Source organism: Notamacropus eugenii, chromosome 5 (genome assembly GCF_028372415.1).
Source record: "Notamacropus eugenii isolate mMacEug1 chromosome 5, mMacEug1.pri_v2, whole genome shotgun sequence".
Taxonomy (NCBI): domain Eukaryota; kingdom Metazoa; phylum Chordata; class Mammalia; order Diprotodontia; family Macropodidae; genus Notamacropus; species Notamacropus eugenii.
In genome coordinates this window covers 422,303,237-422,327,514 of record NC_092876.1, presented here as the reverse complement: position 1 = coordinate 422,327,514, position 24,278 = coordinate 422,303,237, and the positions used below count along the sequence as shown (strand labels likewise).

General features: G+C 36.6%; 1 protein-coding gene across 4 annotated transcripts in view; it reads right to left on the bottom strand.

The window, feature by feature from the left end:
- The window catches only part of TIAM1 (TIAM Rac1 associated GEF 1), a 320,249-nt gene that overhangs the window by 199,792 nt on the left and 96,179 nt on the right, over nucleotides 1-24,278 (bottom strand). For all 4 annotated transcript variants that reach the window (XM_072615007.1, XM_072615015.1, XM_072615013.1 and 1 more), the window contains exon 4: nucleotides 9,881-9,987. The gene's annotated coding sequence lies outside the window, so the exon portion shown is untranslated. The remainder of the gene's footprint in view (nucleotides 1-9,880; nucleotides 9,988-24,278) is intronic.

Sequence of the window (24,278 nt, the reverse complement as noted above, 5' to 3'; positions counted from 1 at the left end):
ATCTAGCATTCAGGAAAACCTGGGGCCTTCCTAATAACGTTATTAGCTACACTTCCACTCATACCCTCACTCACTGGTTGCAGTGGAGAAGATGAATAATCCTTATTTACCACTGCAATTTTCAGATCTTTCCTATACCATCATTGCTTGGAACCTCTCCTTCTTGGAGGTCTATCATAGTCAAATTTATCACCCAAGCCAGATTTTGATGATTGTCATTTGTTAATACCCAGGATATTCTCCTTCTTTCTTCAATAAGTCTGGTGCCTAGTAAACATCAATATACAGACTGATGTATCACCCTAACCTTCCAATTATTCAATTCCCACAACCTACTCCTTCACTGCAGCTTGGCTGTACACATCGATCCTCATACATACCCTTGATCTTGCCATGACTCAATATTCCACTTAAATGTTCATAAACTCTGAAATTCTTTTATCTGCTCATATTCTTTTATTATTCCATCTTTCCCCATTTCTTAAAATCCCTAACCCCTTCTTCATCCTCACTCTGGCTTCCTGTGCCCCTTTTCCTTATCTCAACCCCATGGTGAATCAGTTCAACTCTACACTATCCTCTTACACTAGAATTCCTTGCCCTCTTGCACCATCATTGAACACACTTTGACAAATCCTACCCTTGGCTTACTCCCATCTTATGCTGCCTTCAGCCCTATTCACATGTCACAAAACCATGCTTCATCAGAGAACTACAAACTTATGTTACATAGTCTCAACTGGGGCCTAATGACAGAATATAACCCTTTGTTATGTACTTCTAATCAATACTCTATCTTCCTGCTGGAGGCAGTACCACAAAAGCTGTTCCAAATTTTCCAATCTGTCCTCAAGCCTCCCAAAGCACTTTTTTCCCATCCTTTCTCAGCTGTGGACTTGTTCTTATGCTTCACTGAAAAAAAAGTGAGGCACTCACCAAGAGATTCCTGTTCTCCCCTCTTCCTCATCTCATCACACTCAGACATCTTTCCCCTACTACCTCCATCCCTCTCTCTTATAAGGAGAGTCAGACCTCCTTCCTGCCAAGACAAACCCCTTAACATACACCTTTGATCCCATTCCCTCCTTTCCTCTAATTTTCAATCTATCTCCTGACTCTTTCACTGCTTCTGTATATATAAGTCTCTCTACCATCCTTAAAAAAAAGACTCTTGACTAGATCTGACCACCTCTGGTAGCTAAGATCCTATATATTTCTTCCTCTGGGTGAATAAACTCCCTGAGAAAACAATATGTACTAGATGTCTCCACTTTTTCTCTTTTTAATTCTAAATTCTCTATAATCTGTCTTCCAACCTCATCACTTGATGGAAATTGTTCTCAAAGTTGCCAATATTTTCACAAATGTCCAGTCTAAGAGCCTTTCCTTTGTCTTCAACCTTCTTGACCTCTCTGGAGCCTTTGACACTACTGATCACTCTCTTTGAAATACTCTCAACTCTCTAGGTTTTAGTAACACTGGTGTCTCCTGATTTTCCTCTTACCTATCTGACTGTTTCTTCTTCATCCAGGTTGGAGATGCTGAATAAATGAGGTTCTCTCTTTGCTATTATAAAGGAGCAGTCTCTGAAAATCCAGGAAAAAAAATCAAAGAGAAAGGCTCAACAATGAGGTGTTAAACAGTTTTTAAAAATGTAACCACAATAGGGGATCTCTTTGTGAAGTCTGAATCAGTCCCCTGAGTAAATTAAGAGGGAAGCAATACAAAGAGAGGAATAAAATTCCACACTGACCTTTAAAAATCAGTTCTCTGAGTCCTGGAAGGAGATTCGAAAAGGGAATCCAAAACTAGATGGGATGAGAATACACAAGGAGCTGGAGCACGAAAACCTGAAATAAACCACTGGGCTCTCAGAAAGAAATACAGAACCGGAGGCAGCCACTACAAAGAAAGGGGCTAGGACTGTAACAACAAGGGTATATCAGTAAAGAAGCCGCATTACTGAACCAACCCCGCACACTCCCAATTATAGTGGGAGTACAATTGGAAAGGGGTCATTGAGGGGGGAAATCCTCAGAAAAGAGACCTCAGAGACAGAGACTAAGCTATTTTGCCAGAGGTGCTATCTCTAGCTTGAGGCTCAGAGCTCACAAAAAGATAATGAGAATTATAGATTATTGGATATTACTTCCCAAAGTGGAAAAGGAGTATTTCTAGCAAAAAACCTATTTGAGCAACCGGTCAGTAGAAGGATGAAGGGCAAACGGGAGTGGTAAATAACATCGATCACCATGTTATCATCCCCTTTAAATTGCTATTAGTGTATAATATCTCATACATGCTCTTTATTGATCGTAAAAATAATAATAGTAACAATAATAGCATTTAAATAATACTTAAAGCTTTGTGAACTACTTTACAAATGTTATTATCTCATTTTATCCTCATGACAATCCTGGGAGGATGGTGTTATTATTTTCCCCATTTTAGAGATAAGGAAACTGAGGCAGATAAGTGAATTGCCCAGGGTTTCAAAACTAGGAAGTATTTCAGACTCACTTCAGAATTGATTCTTCTGGACTCTACTGTCCCATGTAGCTATTTCAGTTTTCCAAACTCATTTATTTTCTTCCTTCTGACAAGCTGAGTGTACTCTGGTGACAATATTTATTTCCACTTCTGCCTCCAGTAATCTTTACCTTGTATTTTTCACCATGTGTTCTTCTTGTTTTTAGTTCTGGTTTCCATATTTTAGGAAGGATATTGATAAGCTGAAGAACATTTGGAGAAGGAGAACTAGTATGGTAAAGAATCATAAGTTTATTCCATAAGTACTCTATCCACTATGCTACATAGCTGCCCTTAACAGATATATTAGGTATGATATGAGGAAAAATTTCATAAAAATTAGAACTTTCCAAAAGTATAAGGAGGCTAAGGAGGAAATGAGTTCCTCTTCACTGAAGGTTTTTCAAGCAAAGGCTGAAATGAACATATCTCAGCTCAATGTTTTAGAGAAATTTCTTGTTCACATACCAATTTAAATAGATGGCATTTAAGGCCCTTTCTAACCTTGGGATTCTGCGACATGCCATAATTTGTTCAGCCAACTCTTGTCTCAATCTTTGAACAGGATTTCACTTCTAGCTTTGTATTATCAGAAATAACATTGCTACTAATATTTTTGTACATGTGACCTTTGATTTTCAAAAACTGTTTCAGTAGAGGAAAAGTAGTGGCAGGTCTCACACAAGCTAGAAAAGCTTTACAAAAGTCAAGTTGTAGGACCAACTATATTTGTAGTTTGGCCACAGAGCTACGATTTTTTTGGTCATAGCTATTCTCAAAGGCAATTCTCAAAGAGTGGATTCAGTGGAAGGAGTGTCCATACCAACTAAATCCTCAAAGCACTGAATTAAAAGTACAAGTTGTTAAAAATAATTTATTCCTAATTTTCACTATTTAAAAAATCGTTATCTAACTCATCTTTTTCTTTTTTACTGCAGCAGTTTGCAAGAAAAACGGACAAAGTCTTGTTTACAACACCTAACATGAGCCTTTGCAAACTAATGGTATTTAATAATAAAGTAAGTAACAGTGAAGGCATAGAACTGAAGAAGAGAGAACAGAATCCATTTGTCTTGCTCTCCATCCAAGTATCTGTCTACCAGACCGGATTGCCTCTAGGAACATGACATCCCCATTAGGCACTGTTTTCCCAGTAGGAAAGAAGTACAGCATGTCAGTGTATGCAGTCACTTTCCAGAGAAAAACTAATCCATTAGAATTCTAAAATATTAATATCATCTGGTGTTAAAGAAGAGGGAGGTGGAGAAGGACGGGAGGGAATTGTTAGAGAATGTTAGATTTAGCCACTTGATGACTGCCTCATCCAACCTCTCATTTTGGAAATGAGGACACAGAAGACTTCACGATGATTTGCCTAAAGTCACAAAGATTTTTTTAAAATTTTCATTATTATTATGAACCTGACAAACATCAACATTAACATTTCCCTATACAAAGAAAAAAAGAAATGTATATGAAATTCTGCTACATACATGTTGGTTCCCATACTGCCCTAGAGGAGTTTATATTGAATCCTATAGTATTCCCATGGGGACTTTCTTCTGCTCTCTTCTGTATATTTTTTAAAAATGATTCACTGGCACTCTGCTCTCTTTTATTTTTTCAGTAGCACTACCACTACTTTTACCATTACCCTCTCCCTTCTCCCAAAAAAAAGGGACTCAAAGTCATCCTTTGCAATAAATAATCAGGATAAACAAATCCCCACATTGGCTAAGTCTAAAAATATATATCTCATTCTGAACTTCACTGTAAGAATGTTAGGAAACATGTTTAGCTTACAGTCGTACGAAAGTAGACAGTGGCAGGATTTGTTTACCAAATCCTGCTCTGGTCTATCACCTGTCTGTAACAAGGTAGAAAGAATGATCATTATTTTTTAGTAGCATTACAGAGACAGTTAATGCCCACCCAGAACCAAAAATCAGGTCTCTTGAATTCCAGTCCACAGCTTTTTCCACTATAATATTCTTTATTCATTACAAAAGTGCTACAAAATGAATGCAATTTATAGTGTAGAAGCATATGCATTGGTTATTATACAAAGACCAGCACAGTGCAATGAAAAGAGAATGCGGTTCTTAGAAGTAAAAGACCTGAGTTCAAGTCTGGCTTCAGATGACTATTAGTTACATACATTGAATAAGTAAGTTTCTCTTTCTCAGTTTCTTCCTTTTGTAAAGTAGAGTACTTCAAATGGTTGTGGTACAGATAAAATAAAGCTTGTAAAATACTTTGCTTAGCATCCACTTTGGGCTAATCCCCTAACTTGATCTTTGACTTTTAGCCTAGGTACCTTGAAAGTGGTAACCACTCTCAGGGCATAGAAATGATCCTATGGTTAAGCCACCATTTGATAATTTAGCAACAATTAGCTAGATTCAACTAACTACTTGATTCAACTCTTAGCAACGGTGTTTCCTAATATGGTATCATAAAAAAAATGGTATCTATAAAACACCAACACACCTCTTTTCTCCAGAATCTTGGTATAATCTGCCACAAATACACACAGAATCTATGAACAGAGTAGACACAAACTTAAGGCACAGTAGTGGTGAACTGCTCTCCAGACAGACACAGATACAGAAAGGCAGTCACCCAAGCGAGGAAGCAGCTTCAGACTTTAAAAGGAAGTACACCAGTGGATAGATTGCGAGCTATATAGTGTAAGAAAACAACGTGAGGCAAAGTAACTCAGGACTCTACAAATGCAGACCTAGACATCCTCATTATTGAATCAGGGAGATAAAATAGGAGGCTGCTACAATAACCTAAGCAAGAGATGATGAGGCTGTGAACTTAGTTCTTAGAACTTAGTGAACCTTAGATGGTACCTTCATGAATGGAGAGATGGATCGGATAAAAGAGATGCTGTGAAGGAGAAACCCAAAGATTTGGTAAAAGAGATATATGTGATAAGGAGTCAAGGTTATGAATTTGGGAGTCTGGAAGGTCAGTGGTAGCTTTGACATATATAGGGAAATTTAGAAGAGGGATAAGTTGGTAGGAGGAGAGATATTAAGTTCAGTTTCATGTGTTTTGAGTTTTAAATGTCTCCAGAACATGCACTTTGAAATGCACAACAGGTGATAAAGAATGTAGCCTCAGGAGAGAGACTAGGAATATCCAGAGACATCTGGGGAGTCATCTGTAGAGAGATATTTAAATTTATGAAAACTGATGGAGATATCAAGAGAAAGAATATAGAGGGGAAAGAGTAGAGACAGAATCTTGAAGAACACCCAGTTAAAGGAAGGTCAGAAAAGAAAATTGAGATGTCACACAGGGATGAGGTAAATCATGAGAGTATTTGTATCATGAAAATGAAGGGAGGAGAGAGAGTATATAGGAAATGAGATGCTCAATAGTGTTAAGTGCAACTGATAGGTTGAAAAAAATGCAGGTTGAAAAAACACCATGAGATTTGGTCATTAAAAAATGAATGACAATTCAGGACAGAAAAGTTTCAGTTGAGTGGTTAACGGGAAGCCACACTGCAAAGTACTGAGGAATGAAATGAGAGGAAAGGAAAGGAAAGGAAAGGAAAGGAAGCAGGGGCAAATAAGTGTAGAAAGGCTTTTCAAGACACTTGACTGAACAAAAGGACAATAAAGCTTGAAGGGATGTCAGGTTCTAGTGAAGGTTTTTAAAAGATGGGATAGGACTTGGACATATTTGAAGGCAGCAGGGAAGGAGTCAATTGATAAAGGTTGAAGATTTGAAAGAGGTGGGGGGTGGTTGAGGGTGCAATCTTCTATAAAAGACAAGAGAGGTTGGATTCATGGTCCCATGGAATGGGTCACTTTGACAAGGAGAAGAGCCCTTTGTCAGGAACTGGGGAAAATGAGGAGAGGGTGGGGAATTATATAAAAGGACATGAAGTAAAGAAAATGGGAGAAGAGGAAGATTGTGTTGAATAGCCTCAGTAAGAGAAAGTAAGAGACTCTGGTCCTCAACTGAGGGGGGAGGGGAGCAGAGATAGAGACATTTTGGGAGAGGATTAAGGAGAAAAAAGAAGATTTAGGCTAGTTTCCGGGGAAAGTGAGATAGTAAATTAATTAGGGGATAAATAAAACAACCTTCTTAGTGCAGTGAAAGATCATTTGAAGTTGGATAACATAAATTTGTAATATGCCTAGTCAGTACAGTTGTGAAATTTCCTCCAACTGTATTCAGCAGCTCAGGGAGGAGAAGCAAAGGAGGAAAATGTTAGATATAATATATGGCAGTGGTTTAGTAATATAGGAAAAGAGGGGCAAGGGATTCAGGAGTGAAGGAAAGTGTAGAGATGAGGTTACTATTGTGCTGGGATAGGAGAAAGAGGCAGTCAGAGAAGGGGTAATGACTTTAAAAAGTTTAGACCAGCACCTCACACCATACATCGTGATAATCTGCAAAGGAATATAAGACCTAGATATAAATAAGGTCACTTTATCAACAAATTAGAGGAACAAGGAAGAAATTACGTCTCCAACTTTTGGATAGGAAACGACTTTATGATGAAACAAGTGACAGCTTTAAAGGATTTTGCACAAATCAATCTAATGTGCTAAAAATTTGAAAGGAAACGGGTAACTAGAAAAAAAATCTGTACATTTCTCTGATATAGATCTCATTTAAAAGGAACTAACTCAAATTTATAAGACTGAGAGCCATCCTCCAGAAGATAAAATATTCAAAAGATATAAATGAGCAGTTTTCAAAGCAAAAAATCCAAGCTCACTATAATTTTATGAAAAAAATGCTTTAAATCACTTATAATTACAAAAATACAAAGTAAATAAACTCTACAGTTCCACTTCATACCTATCAGATTGGAAAAGACAAGAAAAAAGGAAAATGGTGAGAGAAGGTGTGTGCAAACAGGTACATTAGCACACGGTTGGTGGAGCTGTGAATTAGGTCAGTCATTCTGTAAAACAACTGGGAGCTATTCACAAAAAACTAAGACCCAGCTATACCACTACTAGAACTGTACCCCCAAAGAAAGAGGAAAAGGATCTATATTTACAGCCAGTTAGTTGATAGCGAGTTAGCCAGTTAGTTGATAAACAGCCAGCATTTATGAATATTGCCCACTGTGTGTTAGGCACTGCTCTAAGTATTAAGGATACCGTGCAGCACTTAGAACTTGGTCAGACATCAAAAGACTCTAAAGACATCCACTGCATCCCCGGTCATTTCCAGTCATCCTGATTTTTGTCCTGTGGCTGAACTTTGATGACTCCATGATGTCATTGGTCCTCTTTCAAAATGAAAGATAAACAGTAACATACCCCCCAAAAAGGGGAGTTCAAGTATTCCTTGTTCTCTCACTGTCATTTCCAGACTCTCCATTTACCTCCTTCAGGAAGCATTCTTTCCTTCATTGAAGTTCATTCAATTAAAAATTTCTACACAATCCAAATTATGGTAGCTGTAGCATACCCTAAGTCATTTTTCTTTCTCTTTCAAGGAGTACAGCATCTGGCTCATCATCTTCTTCTTCTCTCCATCTTTTGTCCTTATACACAAAGGAAGGAGTAAGGGGAATGGACCTCACTTGGACCTCATTCTGAAGTGATAGTGAGTGAAGTGAGTATAGCCAGAAGAAAAAATTATACTATACCAACGACATTGTAAAAACCAACAGTTTTGAAAGACTTAAGAAAGTCTTTCTTTGACAGACTGTGATCAGCATAAGGATGAACCATGATTCAGAGAACTAATGATTTAGAATGCTGTTTACCTCCTAAAAGAGAGGTGATTATACGAATATAGAGTAAAACATGCATTTCTGGACATGCACAATGGAAAAATGTATTTTGATGATGAATTTGTTTTGGATTTGGGTTTTTTTTCCCCAATGTGCTGTTGAGGAGGTAGAAGGGAGGTAGAAGGTGCTTGTTGATTGTAAAGAATACAATTTAATTTAAAAAATAAATAGGGCAGTGGAATATAAAGAAGCAAATAAACACAACAGTCTAGGATTTGATGAATTCAAAGACTACTGTGGTAAGAGCTCACTACTGAAGAAAAACTGTTGGGAATACTGGAAAGCAGTCTGATAGAAATGAGGCATAGATTAACATCAACTCCAAATGTGTATATGACTTAGACATAAAGGGTAATATAAATAAATTAGAGAATTAAGAAAGGCATTCCCATGCAGGTCTATGGATAGGGGGAGAGTTCAAGGAGCAAAAGGAGGCTCACTAAAGATAAAAGTGACAATTTTGATTTTATAAAATTAAAAAGCTTTTGCACAAACTACAATTAAAATTAGAAGGGAAATAGGCAAGTGGGGGAAAAACATCTTTGCAATAAGATTATCTGATAAGGGACTCTCTTTTTTTTTTGTTGAGAGAGAGGAGATTGGGTTTTCCTATCTTGTCCAAGTTGGAAGAATAGCCAACCACTCATGACTCTGATCCCAATACTAATCACCATGAAAACTTTAGCTTGTTCAACTTTTTTGACTCAGGTCAGATAGCCCATCCTTTGGCAGCCTGATATTCCTAAACTACAAGGGGCTCATCATATTGATGCTAGACTTAGCACAGACACTAGATAGGCTTTAACCCCACTGAAGCTCAGAACTTATTAGTTAAAGCAATCCGCCAGCCTCAGCCTCCCCCAACAGCAGGTGTTACTACAGCCATGATTTACCAGGTCTAGATCTAATATCTAAGAATCATCACACTTTCTGACATATACGACCAGACAAAAATCCTGAACACCATATTTCAAGAAAGCAATGTGAAAACAGAGACTCTACCTCTAAGAGAAACCTCAAACAGAAAACATTCAGGAAAGTCATAAGCAAAAACCAGACATTCAAGATAGGGGAAAAAATGCTTCAAGCAAAAAGGTAAAAAGGGGGAACATTTAGTATTATGCTGACTGCATGCAACTATGCTACAATTATGACAAAGAGACTAAATCAACCAAGAATAAGTTATCGTCCAAAGCAGAGTATAGCCCAGTAACTACAATGTAAAGTGAAAGAACAACCTAAAACACATAAAAAAGATATAAAATAAATGCTGCAAAATTATAAAAAAACAATTATGGCCTGAAAAAGGAGATATGTGAACACATTCCTACTCTACTCTTTTGCAGAGATAGAAGATCCACAAGCACTGCACATTACATATGTCTTTCAACTTTTTCAATGTATTGATCAGCTACAACTGATTTTTCTCATCTTTTTTCATCTTCAAAAATACAATTTGTTGTATGGGATGGCTCTCTGGGGCAAGGAGAATTAGTAGGGGGAACTATGATGATATGAAAAAAATAAGATATCAATAAAAATATATTTTTTTAAAACACAGTATAGTCTTACCAGAAAGAAGTGGACCTTTAATAGAGTAGAGGACTTTTCAAGTATTCCCGATGCAAAGGCCGGAACTGCGAAGGATCTCTCAAACACAAACAGGTTACAAGAAAAATCTGGAGAAATTTAAAAAAAAAAACATTTGAGCAAGTTAAAGGATCTAGATCACAATCAAGTATTTACATTCTAACTGGAGCAGGGGTGAGTCAGAGAAGAAAAACATAATACCAAAGAGGGCAAAAAGGGCCACAAGAAAAGCAGGGCAGTTTTGTTACAATTAAATATCTTTAATAATCTTTAAAAACCATTTAGGTCCACAGTTTCATACACAGTACTCTCTTTTTTGATGTTCTTTGTGTATTGAAATGTTCATGTTTGTCATTCATAATAAGAAATAAAATTTTAAAGAGAATCACAGGATGGGGAGCAGGGGCGTGATCAGTGAAATCAGACGAACTGAAGAGCATTCTGAATCACTGCTACTTCTGCTGGTACAAATGGTGAATCACAGCAGCTTATATTCTCCTAAATAAATTCTAATAACAGGTTTGACAAAACTGAGGGGAAAGTCTGGAGAAGACAGTATGGATATATTCTCATATAATAAGAGGTTCACAAGGGCACTGACTTCCCAGTTGAGAATCTATACCACTAACAAACTTATGAAGGATAAAAATCATTTCCCTACTGATGCTTAAACACTTCATATTTTGAATTTGTTTATTGTTATGCTCTCCTTCCTTCCTTTCTTTTTTCCTTCCTTTCTTTATTCAAGAGAACACAAGCTCCTTAAGCACCTGGATGATTTAATTTTTGTCTCTACATTTCCAATACCTTGTATAATTCCTTGTACATAGAAGGCAAGCAAGAAATAAATGTTTGCTGACTGATTTTGTCTTATTATTGTATTTTAAAAGTGTTAAATGAACATTAAAATGCATCTATTTTATCCAGGGTCAGAATCCTATATTTATCCAAATTAGTAATTATATATGAAATGAAATGTGATCTACCCCATCAAATTAACAAAAATTAATCTTCAAAAATTAGAAAAATGCAACATCAGTCATAGTTTTTCTTTCAGCATTTTATCAACGTGCCAGCTATAATACAATTACATATGACATCTGTTTATGCATCTAGTGAGTCATCCAATGCCATAATTCCACTATGAATGGTTAAAGAAAATGTAAGAAATCTTCACTGCTAACTTGGAATCTACTAAAAAGAAGTCAGGAAAATCGAACCCAACTTACTTCAAGACTTGAAAGATCTATAATCTCATCAGTGTGGATACTACTTCCATGCCTTAGTAAAAAGTCTCTAAGAGTTGCTATGATCAAAAACAAAAAAAATCACTTTGTGATGGGTCTCTCAGAACTTAGCTAGAATAAGCCTTAAAAAAAGTGTACTGATGATTACCAGGTTCATAGCTGAAGTCATTCCAACTGGATAGGACCCCCCCCAGAACTCATGATCTAGATAGAAACAATCACACTGAGGCCACAGTGAGACACTGGATTAATAAGTGAAAGAATTCAGAATACAGCTAATTAAATATGTTTGATGACAACCAAAGATAGCTAAATGGTGTAGCAGACAGAATTCTGGTCTTAGAGTTAGGAAGACCTGAATTCAAATCCTACCTCAGACACTCCCTAGCTGGATGACTCTGGACAAGTAATTTAATCTCCAGCTCTCTACGCCTCAGTTTCTTTGTCAGTAAAATATGGGTAATAGCATCTACCAGTTTATATAAAGTGTTTTGCAAACTGCAAAGTACGACATAAATGCTAGTTCTTATTTTTCTTACAATTATATTCACAACTATCAGTTGAGTTTCTACCCAGTTGAGTAGGTAAACACTGTATTCAAAAGTTTATTGGCAGACCCCTAATACACTAGTCATTTTGTCAGCAGCCCATCATCTGAAAAAGGAAAGTAGTATAACTGAATAACACCGGGCTGATGCAAAAGATGCTATTTTTACAGCAACTATGTGAAAATATTTTAAAGAGAATAAACAAGTTCTTTTCGAAAACAACCTATATGAATTCTCATCAGAACGAGCAGTTATAGTATATGTCATTTTGGTTTATGATCAAAGAAGATAAAATTACCAGAATTTTTCCCATTTTCTCTAATCCCATCTTTCTGTTTTCTCTATGGAATGGGTACAAAGTTCCCAACTGCTGTGGGTCTACAATGGTTAGTGACTTGTACAGGTAAAATGATACATACTCTCATGGTATTCTGAACAAAAGCTAAAAAGTGACACGTCCATTGATTTAGCATATGTGGCAAAACTGTCGTCTATCAGATCATTTCTGTCTTATTTCTAGAAAGAGGAATTTTCCAACCAAGGATTACAGCATCGTTAAACAGTTAAGCTGGTATACTTTGATTAGACTGGTTGTGACAAAAGTGATTTTTTTCCTTTTCTGGGCTCCAGTACAACTTGCCTAAATGATCTATGATTCATAGTTCTAACTCTTCCTATAACCTCACATTTTGTGGACTATTCTTTTTCTAAGTATGGATTAAATCAGCTTATTAAAAACCTATCAATGATTTACATGTGTGACTGGGAGTGGGACGAAGGATCAAGGTTGGTATGGCCCTGTGATTTGAAAGCAAGAATACTTGGCATAGTGGTTAACAGTATCAAGCCTGGAGTCAGGAAGACCTGAATTCAAATCTGGCCTCAGACACTTACTAGCTATGTGACTCTGGACAAGTAATTTAACACTTCTTGCCTCAGTTTTCTCATATGTAAAATGACCTGAAGAAGGAAATGACAAGTCACTTTCAGTGTCTTTGCTAAGAAAACCCTGAAAGAAGTCACAAAGAGTCAGACGTGACTAAAAACAATTAACAACAATAACAAAAATTGGCTTAGTAAGAGAAAAACCCAGAGTTAAGCACAATAAAAACAAAAGCAGCGGTTACACAACAGTAGGTTTCTTTGAGATTTACTAAACTACTGTGAGCATTTATGTATACACAAATATCCAAAGCTAAGGCTCGCCATACTTGGCACACTTATACTGACATGTTTTGATTACATGAAAATGCAAGAGTACATATCATTTATGTAATCCAAGACTCAAGTTCATTTGTATATGTCTCTCCTCACTGGTGAAGAATGATTATTTGATGCCCAACTTTGAGGTAAAGTTGAAAACTTGAGGGAAGAGAGATCTTCAGGATTCCAGCTGTAAGAGAGAATAGAGGGGTCCTACATTCTCCTCCAGGACAGGTTCCTAGAGAGAGAAAAAGACTTTGGGAGGAAGTTGACACATAGAGGAGCTGTGCCTTGAGTCCCTTTTCCCAGCTTATCACTCTAGAGACTTCAGGAAATTTCCTCTTGAATGAGATTGGGGACTCTTCCTTTGGTTGAACTAAAATATCTCATTCATACTGGAAAAACTAATCCATTATGTGTACTGTCTGATTTATTTTAACCTATAAATCTTCTCTTGACTTCCACTTGCTACTGGCTTCAATAAGCAGATTTACAGAATATTTACAATGTGATCTCTCAAATGGAAGAGAGTCACATTTTTGGATAGAGCTTAGAATACCCCACCCTTAAAGGGATAGCAATCAGGAACACAGCTTGAACCTAAAAATTATTTCCCCTAGACTAATAATATATATGGACTAGACAGATGTAATTCTAACTTGTTATTCCTTCTGAGGAGAGCAGAATAACCGTCTTCATGGTCCCAATCTGTTTTCTGACTGGTAGTAATCAAAATCTCCCTTGGAGAATGGACATTGAGTCACACGTCCCTCTAAGTGATATCTAGACAAATCCATATGGATACCCATTAACTACATGAGCAAAACACATACACATACACACACACACGCTTATATCTAGACAGTTTTGCCCTTGTCCTAGAAAATAGGCATATCCTTTAAAAAGCAAAGATGAGACACTAATACACAATTACAGAAAGCTCATGGTAAGAACCAAAAAATATTGTAAATGCCCAAATAAGGAACTACTAGATGAACTATAAAAAGGGAAGGAAATTCATTGTGACTTCCTTCCAAACACAAACTTGGTGGAGAAATGGAAAAATTAAAAAGTAAGGATTTTAAAAAAATCTTTTTACCTAACTTCAAGTTTCCAAAAGGGCTATAAGTAGTTCTCAAACTCAGCTGCTCATATCCTCTTTTTCTATTATTTTTAAAAAGGTACTTTTTGTCTGTACATTAGTCATAGATCCACCCTACACACACACACATACACACACACGCACATGCACACGCACACACAAATACATGAATATACAATCCAGACTGAATCATTCCTTGAAACAAAGAAAAACAATTAAGGAGGAAAAACCTTTGGACTGGAAGAAAAAAAGAAATAAAAGTAGATAATAGTGTGTTGAAATCCAAGATAAGTAAGATTTTCAAAAAGATCTCCTCATGCTAATCTCAACCAGGTAAAGTCACCAGGCTACATTCCAAGACACTGAAAAGGAGGATACATGTTGCTCTACTGACAATGTATCTGATACTTAGTAAGTACCTGGATGACTTAGTCATTTGACTTCTCCGGGCTTCAGTTTCCTCATCTGTAAAATGAAGGGATTGTACTAGATGACCTTTGAGTTTAGTTCCGTTCCAGTCCTAAATCCAAATCTACAGTCAGATACAATGCCTGTATCTGACAGTGCATACAATGTTTTAGCAGCCCCACCTCTGCAGTGAGTTATTCTTGTTAATAGTGCCTTAGATTTTCAATGCCTCAAAGTTCAGTATCCTTTTAGTGATCTTTTCATTTTCATTGCTGTACTCATTTGTTATTCTTTTGCCATGCTTATTTAACTTTGCAGAAGTTCATATAAATCTTCCATGTCTTTGAATTTCTCATAGACATTATTTCTTAGTCTTCAAGAATTTATTAAGCACCTATCTGCCAGGTTTTGTGCTAAGGGCTTGGGATATAAAGAAAGGCAAAAGACAGTCCCTGCCTTCAAGGACTCCACAATCTAATGGGGAAGACAACACGTAAACAAATACATACGAACAAGCTATGTACAGGATAAATAGGAAATAATTAGCAGAGGGAAGGTAAATTGAAAGGGATTGGGAAAGTCTTCCTGTAGAAGCTGGAATCTTATCTAAGACTTGAAGAAAGCCAGGGACCCCAGGAAGTGGCAATGAGAAGAGAGAGCAGTTCAGATACAGCGAATAGTCAGTGAAAATGCAAGGAACTGAGAGAGGGAGTGTCTTGTTCAAGAAACAGCAAAGTCAGTGTCATTGGATCCAAGAGTGGGGGAAGGGGAACAGTGTAAGATGCAAGAAGACTTGAAAGATGGTGTGAGAGGGCCAAATTCTTAAGGATTTTGAACATCCAACAGGATTTTATATTCAATCCTGGAGGTAATATGGTGCACATGGAGTTTACTAGGTAAGAGGATAACACGGTCACAACTTCGCTTTTGGAAAATCATTTTGGCAGCTATATGCAGGGAAGACCAACTAGTAGATTATTTCAACAGTCCAAGCATGAGGACATGAGGGTCTGTAGAAGAGTAGTGGCAGTCATGAGAGGAGAAAAGGGAGTGGCAGTCATAAGTATATTGGAAAGATATTACAAAGGTGAAATGAACAGGCCTCTCGGCAATGGCTTAGACATAGTAGGGTAAGAGAAAGTAATTCAAGGATGACTTCTAGGTCATCAGCCTACGTAACTAGGAGAATGGTGGTTCTCACTCCAGTAAAGGAGACTGAGAGGGAATATAATAACATCCTATCACATTCATATACTGTAGAGGTTTTGTTTTGTTTTTTTTCCTTCCGTTCTCCAGTTGAGATCACTCACTTTGTTTCCAGCTCTTCAGTAGCACAAAAAGTACTGCTATGGATATTTTGACATATATATATTGTACTTTTGTGTCTATAGCCTTTTCATTTTTGAGCTTCTATATTTGTCTTCTAATAAACAAGCTTTCCTCTTTCCTAGGTGGTGCAGTGGATAGAGCACCAGCGCAGGAGTCAGGAGGACCTGAGTTCAAATCTCACCTCAGACACTTGACACTCAGTAGCTGTGTGACCTTGGGCAAGTTACTTAACCCCATTTGCCTCACCCTGGGTCATCTCCAGTCATCCTGATGACTATCTGGTCACTGGATTCAGATGGCTCTGGAGGAGAAGTGAGGCTGGTGACCTGCACAGCCCTCCCTCACTCAAAAACAAAGTCAAGTGCAAGTCATGTCATCATTTCTCTGATGGCATGGTCTTCTTTGGCAACAAAGACCGAACACACAGGATTACTGATGTATATATTTTCTAATTTTTTAAATTTCAGGTTCAGTTCAATAGTCCTCTCATTTTTATTTTGTTTATATAAGTTCTCTGCGATAAATTTCCTGCTGAGAACTGCTTTAGCAGCGTTCCAGAAGCTTTGATATGCTATTTCTGGGTGCTTGAACCACAAAGAATGTTGCTACGCATAGTTTAGTATACACGGGCCGTTTGTATCTGTTTTTTACTTCCCTGAGGTAGTGAGGTTGCTGGGTCAAAGGGCAAGGCAATGTAGTGACTTTTCTTACATAATTCCAAATTAAAATCCACACTTATCAGACTCCTTTACTTTTCCACTTTAGGGATGCCAGTCCACCAGTCCACAAGATACATCAGTGTGCATTTCTTTGCATAGTCTCTCCCTTGACCTCGTCTTTTATCATCATTGTAAAATTTTCATGGTGTGAAGTGCAAAGTGCTTCACATACATTACCTCATTTAATCCTCAAAGTCAGGTATGATTATTATCCACATTTTACAGATGAAGAAGCATAGAGAGATTAAGTAACAAGACAAGGGTTATAAACATGTAGGCAGCTTAAGGCAGGATTTGAACTCAGGTCTTCTATCCACTATACCTTCCTGCTATTTAGAATGCTAAACAGCAACTGTACTGATTATCCTTTTATTTCTTCAAGAACCATACTGCATTAGGCTCTTCTCTCTCTAAACAGGCTGTTTGTTCATTTTTAAAGAGAAAATAGTGCTTAAAAAAATACCCAAAAACCTTTGCAATCACTGGATCAGATTCATGATCTCTCCAGTCCTGTGTTTTGTCTCTGGTGGTGACAACAAAGGGTATTTTGTTCAAGAGTGTTTATTCTTCTTGTCATCAACCTCAAAACTTTTTGATACACCCTTCTCTCTAGCTTTTCAAGACATTGCTTTCTCCTGGTTCTCCTCCTACCTGTCTAACCACTCTTTCTCAGTCTCCTATGTAAGATCCTCATTCAGATCTCAACCACTAACAATAGGTGTCCCAAAGGGCTCTGTCTTGGACCCTCTCCTCTTCTCTCTTCCTGTATTATTTCACTTGGTGGTCTCATCAACTCCCACGGATTCAATTATCATCTTTATGCGGGTGATTCTCAGATCTATTTGTCCAGCCTTAACCACTCTTCCACATTCCAGTTTCACCTCTCTGACTGCCTATTGGATATCTCAAACTAGGTTTGTCATAGACATCTTAAACTCAACATGTTCCAAGCAGGATTCTTTATCTTTCCCTCAAAGAGACTCTCCTTTCTTCTCTATTAATTTTGAGGGAATCACCATCCTCCCGGTGACCTAGGCTCTCAAATCAGATGTTGTCCTCAATTCCTTACTGTCACCAGCCATATCCAAATCAGCTGCTAAATCCTGTCAATTCTACTTTGACACCTCTCCCACATACCCCCTACTCTCCTCTGACACTGCCACCACCCAGATACAATCCCTCATCACCTCATGCTCAGCCTGCCACAAACCTTCCTCATTCCAGTCTGGCCCTCATTGGGCTATCAAATTGATCTTCCTAAAGTGCAGATCTGACCATGCAGCCTCCTATTTAATAAACTCCAGTGGTTCCCTATCACCTCTAGGATCAAATATAAATTTCTCATGTTTCCTTCATAATTCTAGTTCCTTTCTACCTTTCCAATCTTCTTACAACTTATTTTCCTCCACATCCTCTGTGATCCAGTGACAATGGGTTTTTTGCTGTTGCTTGAACAAAACATTTCATCTCCTGACTCTGGGCATTTTCACCGCTGTCCCCTATACCTGTAACACTTCTCCCTCTTCATCTCTGCTTTCTGGCTTCAATGGGTTCAGCTACAGTCCCATTTTCTGCAAGACACCTTTCTTAGTCTCTTTAAACTTAAGTGTCTTTACTCTGATTATCTCCAATTTATTCTGTATGTGGTTTGTTTGTACCTAGTTGTTTGCATCTTGTCTCCACCACTAAATTGTGAGCTCCTTGCAGACAGGAATTGTCTTTTACTTCTTTTTGTGACTCCAGCATTTAGCACAGTCCTTGCCACATAGTAGACACTTCATGAATGTTTGTTTAGATCTCAGCCCTGAGTGTTGGCCCTGGAGTGAGGAGGAGGAGCACTGGTCCGAGAGGCTCTGGAGAGGGAATTCTACTGGTAGATCCTGGGCAGAATAGAGTGCTTGTAGTTGCTCCCAGACCAGAGTGCAAGTATTGATTGTGCCACCTTGCAGGAACTGAGAATTTATAGGTCCCCAATTGTCTAGAACAGCACAAGGCTGTCAGCTTCCATGGAAGCAGAGAGAAGACAAGTGGGAGGTGAGGCACAAAAACAGCACAGATTTGTTGCAAGAGATAGGGTCAGATGAACATACAGACAGCTCATCATCCAGGTGAGACCATATTCAGGGAGGGAAAAAAAACCCATTAAAAATATGTTACCAGGGTTGGGGCAAAGTGAAGAAAACAAAGTAAATGAAGTAAAAATAGATCCCTTAAATTACAAATTTCTAATATCAAAAAAATTCCTCTTTCACCACTTTTTTTTTTAAAAAAGAGCGGGCAGAGAGAAAAGAAAGGAAAAAATACAAGAAGACAAGAAGGAGGCAAATAGACAACATAACCATGAATGAGAATTGAGTGAACTTGCCCATAAAATGGAAGAGATTTTCAGAATGTATTAAAAAGAAGAATTCAACAATAAATTGTATACAAAAAAATTAACATGAAATTTAAAAATTCACAAAGAGTTAAAATAAGGAGGGGGAGGAAAATCTATTTTGCCTCAGATCAGTTAAAAAAGTAAGTGTATAGCAATCATGATTTTAAGCGTGTGAAAATACACATAAAAAAGAGAAAAGTAGGTAAACTACATAATGCTTACTGGTACCACAAATAATTAAGCAATATAAATATTTAATACATGTATATGCATGTATGTATAATATATGTATGCCAAATTCCATAAAATCTAAATACTTAAAGGAACAGTTTGCCAAATTGAGAGAATCCAACTATACTAGCTGGGGATCTTAATATACAGACTTAGACAAGTCTAATAAAAGAATAAACACAAGATAGACATTAAGGACCTGAATAAACTTTATAAAAAGTTAGAGACAGAGTTCTGGTGATTACTCAATGGGCATAAAAAAAAAAACTATGTAAGTTTCTTAGATAGACATAGCAACTTGACAATAACTTTGATGCTGCATGTCAGGTCACAAAAACATTATATGAAAGTGTTGAAAACAGAAATGTTAAAATATAATTAAGGGATTATAAATACTTAAAATTGTATTCAATAAGAAGCTTTTGAAGAAAGGATGAAAATTAGGTTCAGATTAAATTATTCAATTCTAAAAAAGTGATGGATTAAAAAAATCATAAAAATGAAAAGGGTTTTTCCAAGAAATTTTCATCAAGAAAAGTTCTTTGTCAAAATATCACACTGGATTCTTTTTTAAAACAAATAAACATCTGAATGTATACGACTAAATAGGCTTTTCCTTACCATGGTAAGTAGTATCTATCTAAATCCAAGAGCCAATATTATATGTAATGGAGAAAGGCTAGAGTCCTTTCAGATAAGAGCAAAGACAAAACAAGAATGTCTATTACTACTTCTATTAAATAACAGTGTTACAAATGCAAAGTATAGCCAGAAGAAAAGAAAATGAAATCACAGGAATGAGCATAAAAGAGTCAACAAAAATATTACTTTTTTGCAGCTTATATGATGTTCAGTCTAGAAAATCCAAGTCAAATAAAGTCAATAAGCATGTATTAAGAACTTATTTCATGCTTCCAGACACTATAATAAGCCCTGGGGATATAAAGAAAGGCAAAAAACAGTCCCTGCTTTCAAGAAGCTCACCTCTCAAGAAGCTCATAATCTAACGTAGGAGATAGCATGCAAATAGCCACGTACAAACGAGAAATGTACAAAACAGATTATCTCAGAGGGAAGGTACTAACGTTTAGGAGGACTGAGAAATGTTTCGAGGAGAAGGTAAGACTTTAACTGAGATGTGAAGGAAACCAAAGAGTTCAAAAGAATCCAAAAGAGTCAAGGAAAAATAAAACAGCAAGTTAAAAAATGTTTCAGGATATAAAATAAATCCACGTAACATATTACAATTCCTGCATGTCATTCATAAAACTCAGCAAGAAGAGCTAGAAAGGGAAATTCTATTCAAAATCACAACAAAATGTAATAAATATTTTGGAGTCTATTCAAACACATAAAAGAACTATACAACTGTAACTACAAAATACTCTTTAATTAAAAGAAAACCTAAGTAATAAGAGAAATCCTAATTACTCATGGGTAGCTGTACCACTATTGGGAGGTTGGGGGGTAGGAAGACAATACAATTAATTCATTATTCAGTTCTAGACTAATCAAGGCAGCTAGGTGACACAATAAATAGTGCTGGGCCTGAAATCAGGAAGATCCAAGCTCAAATTCAATCTCCAACATTGCTAGATGTGTGACCCTGGCCAAGTCACTTTACCCTGTTTGCCTCATCTTCCTCATCTGTAAAATGAGCTGGAGAAGGAAACAGTAACCCATTCCAGTATCTTTGCCAAGAAAACCCCAAATGGATTGAAAAACAATTGGACAGCATACCAATCAAACTATGAAACAATTACTTTATAGAGACAGATTCACAGAGCAATGAAGAGATTTAAATGCCACTGTATGAGAGGCAACATAGTTCAGTGAAAAGAGCACTGCCTCTAGAATTGGTGGTCTTGGATTCAAAGCCTACATCAACATTTATCACCTGTGTAACCTTAGGCAAGTCACTTAAGCTCCCTAGGTCTGGTTTTTTTTTTTCAACTGTAAAATAAGGGGACTGGATTAGATGGCCACTGAGGTCCTCTTCAGCTCAGGATCATAGGCTCATAGATCTATGATCCTACAGTTATAACTAGTAAGTGGTGGAAGGATAAAGGAGCCCAAAGCCATCCTGCTTCTTCCAAAGCAATTGTGAGGTTTAGGGTTAAAGGACTTAATGATCTTCCACATAAAACGTAAAATAATATCTGCCATTTGGATTGGGAAATAAAGAAAAAAATTGTATAAACTTTTTCTCACTTCCTATTTTACCTTATAATTATGGAGAAGTCATGAAAGTGCTTTCAATAATTGTTAGTAGGATAGATTGGAAGTATATTTACCAGCATAACTTTTTCTAGTTTCTATTTCCTAGTGATGCAAGGATCACTGAGTAATGAGTGTCATCAGAAGCTGATAGTCCTATATCAGTAAAAGTGGCTAATATGAGTGCTGCATTTGAATTGTTGGGCATGGGGAGAGATTATGGAGGATTACAGAGCTATAAAAAAGATACACAAATGCATTGTTGGTGTAGCTGCAAACTGATCTGGCCATTCTGGAAAGCAACTAGGAACTGATTCAAAAAGTTACTAAACTGACCCAAAAAATATCACCACAGATCAAAGATAGAGGAAAAGGACCCATAGGTACACAAATATTTATAGCAACTCTTTTCAAAGTAGTCAAAAACTATAAACCTACTGGAAAATAGCTAAGTAAGTTAGGGTATATAAATGAAATAAAATATTATTTTGCCATAAAAAGTGACAAATTGGACAGTTTCTGAGAAAACTGGGAAGACTTGAATGGTCTGATACAGAGTAAAAGTAAGCAGAACCAGGACAATTTATATAGTAACAATTTTGTAGAGAAAAATCACTTTGAAAGATTTTGCACTCTAACATAATAATAAACCATGAGTCTAGAAGACTAAAGATGAATCATACTATTTTCCTCCTGCCAGAAAAGTGACAAACTTAAAATCAAGAATAAAAAAATAAATGGACCTTGGCTAACGTGAGAATTGGTTTTGTTGCACTATGCAAATTTATATTAAGGGTTTTATTTTGGTTTTAATTGTTGCTTTGTTTTTTATTTTTTTAATTGGTGGTAGTAGTGCTTGTGGTAAAGGAAGAATAACTTTTTGTTTTAAAGAGTAAGAAAAGGAAAGTTCTCACTGGTAAAAGAACTTGAGACAAGACATTGGTCTTATTTAAATGACAAAAGAGGGAAGAACATAGAACTATACAAAATATTTTGAACCTGTTTCTGAACCCGGGTGCTATCTGGGTGAAACATTATGCTGGCATACATGTACACAGAACTTTTGGGGGCAAAGGCACAGTTCTTATATTAAGTCTCCTCACCCTTCTATGAATCAACAGGTTTTTTTTTTCAGTAGGCTTTCTGTAAACTTCCTGAAGAAATTGGATGCCCAAGAAATGAGAAAATATCTCTTAAAATTTTGCTTGGAGTCTGGACATTTGAATTTATGCCATTTGCTTTAAAATTTCATGAAAATGCTGATTAAGATTCCTTAATAAAGGTATCTAAGAAGTATTAAGCTAACAATGTTAAATGGCTCAATCAAGACCCATATCAAACTGATATTTACTTTATTTCATTTTTTTAAAAAAGCTATTGTTATCTTTTCCTTAAATCACAATCATTTCTGGGAAAACTAAAAGTCCTTTCCTGTCCCTCCAGAGCCAATTATTTTCCACATAATCAGCTACTGCTGTTTAAGCTAAATCTCTTAGTGATTTTATTACTATAATTTTAATGACATTTGTCTTATTGATGTGAGGAGAGAATCAAAATTTGGGAAATTATAGGACCTTTTCGATAAGATCCATGACTATTCAAATAATGTATATAAGAAAAACTAAAATCAAGTTTCCAGATTACTAGCTTTCTAGTTCACTGAGTTAATAGATGTGTGTAGACATATTATATATATATATGCATATACATATATATATATTTGTGTGCAGATATATATTTTTGTGTGCATGTGTGTGTGTATGCACATTTATTTGGGTAAAGAATTGAAGATAGATAATGATTTGACCCCAGAATTGGGGAGAAGGATGAAATTATATTTGGAAAATTACATATACTAATTATCTCTTGTTAGAAGGGTATGGAATAAGGTATACATTTTCATAGGTCACCAATGTATTTGCTTTGCTTGATTGTATTTAGTGGTTTGCAAGAAAGGGTTACATTGGTAGGGGACAAGAAAGCATGGCTCTGGAGAGGCGTGGTTATCAGAAAGTGGCAGTGATATTAGAAACAAAAGGGATGCCCATAAACTAAGAAATGCCTAAACAAATTATGGGATACAAACGTAATGGAATACTACCATGCCTTAAAAAAAAGGGGAGGGATGATTTCAGAGAAATCTGGAAAGATTTATATGAACTAAGAATGAAGTAGGAAGACCCAGAAGAACAACGTAAACAATAAAAACATTGTAAAGACAAAATCTTTGAAGGACTTAAGAATCCTGATAATGAAATGACCAGCTATGATTTCAGAGAACTAATAAAGGATGTTACCACTTCCTCACAGGTGATAGATTAAAAATATAGAAATAATACATACATTTGCAATTATGGTCAATGTGGGAATTCGTTTTATTTGACAGCACATTTGTTACAAGGATTTTATTTTTAAATGTAGGGAGGTAGGAGTGGGGCTAAAAATACTTATTAATTGAGAAAAATGATCTAAGGGATAACACTGAGTAAAGGAGGTGAGGGTCCATCATGTGGTACAAATTAACTGGAAGGGATTTAGGATCGACAGATTTCATAGGTCACAAGTGGAGAGCACAAGTACTCCATTGGTACTGTCAAAATATTAAATACCTAGAGGAAAATCTACAGGATGCTGGGTCAGTCCTCTCTGGAGGATCTCTGGAAGAACATAGACAAAAAGTGCACAGGATAAAAATTAATCAATCAATAAGTCAACAAATATTTATTAACCACTTATTACGTGTCAGGCACTACGTTGAGCGCTAGGAAGGAATACAAACGCAAACACAGATATAAAAGCAGACCAGCTCAAGCAGCTTACGTTATGATTGAAAAGAGGAAAAGTAAATAAGCATATGTCAATCCATGATACAGACAGAAAGTAACCTTACAGCCCAAGGTTCAAGTGCGTGGGGTTCCAGGAAGGCTTTCGGAAGAATCTGCTCTGAATCTTGAAGGAAGCTAAGGGGTCAAGGAGATAGAAGTGAGGGAGAGCATTTC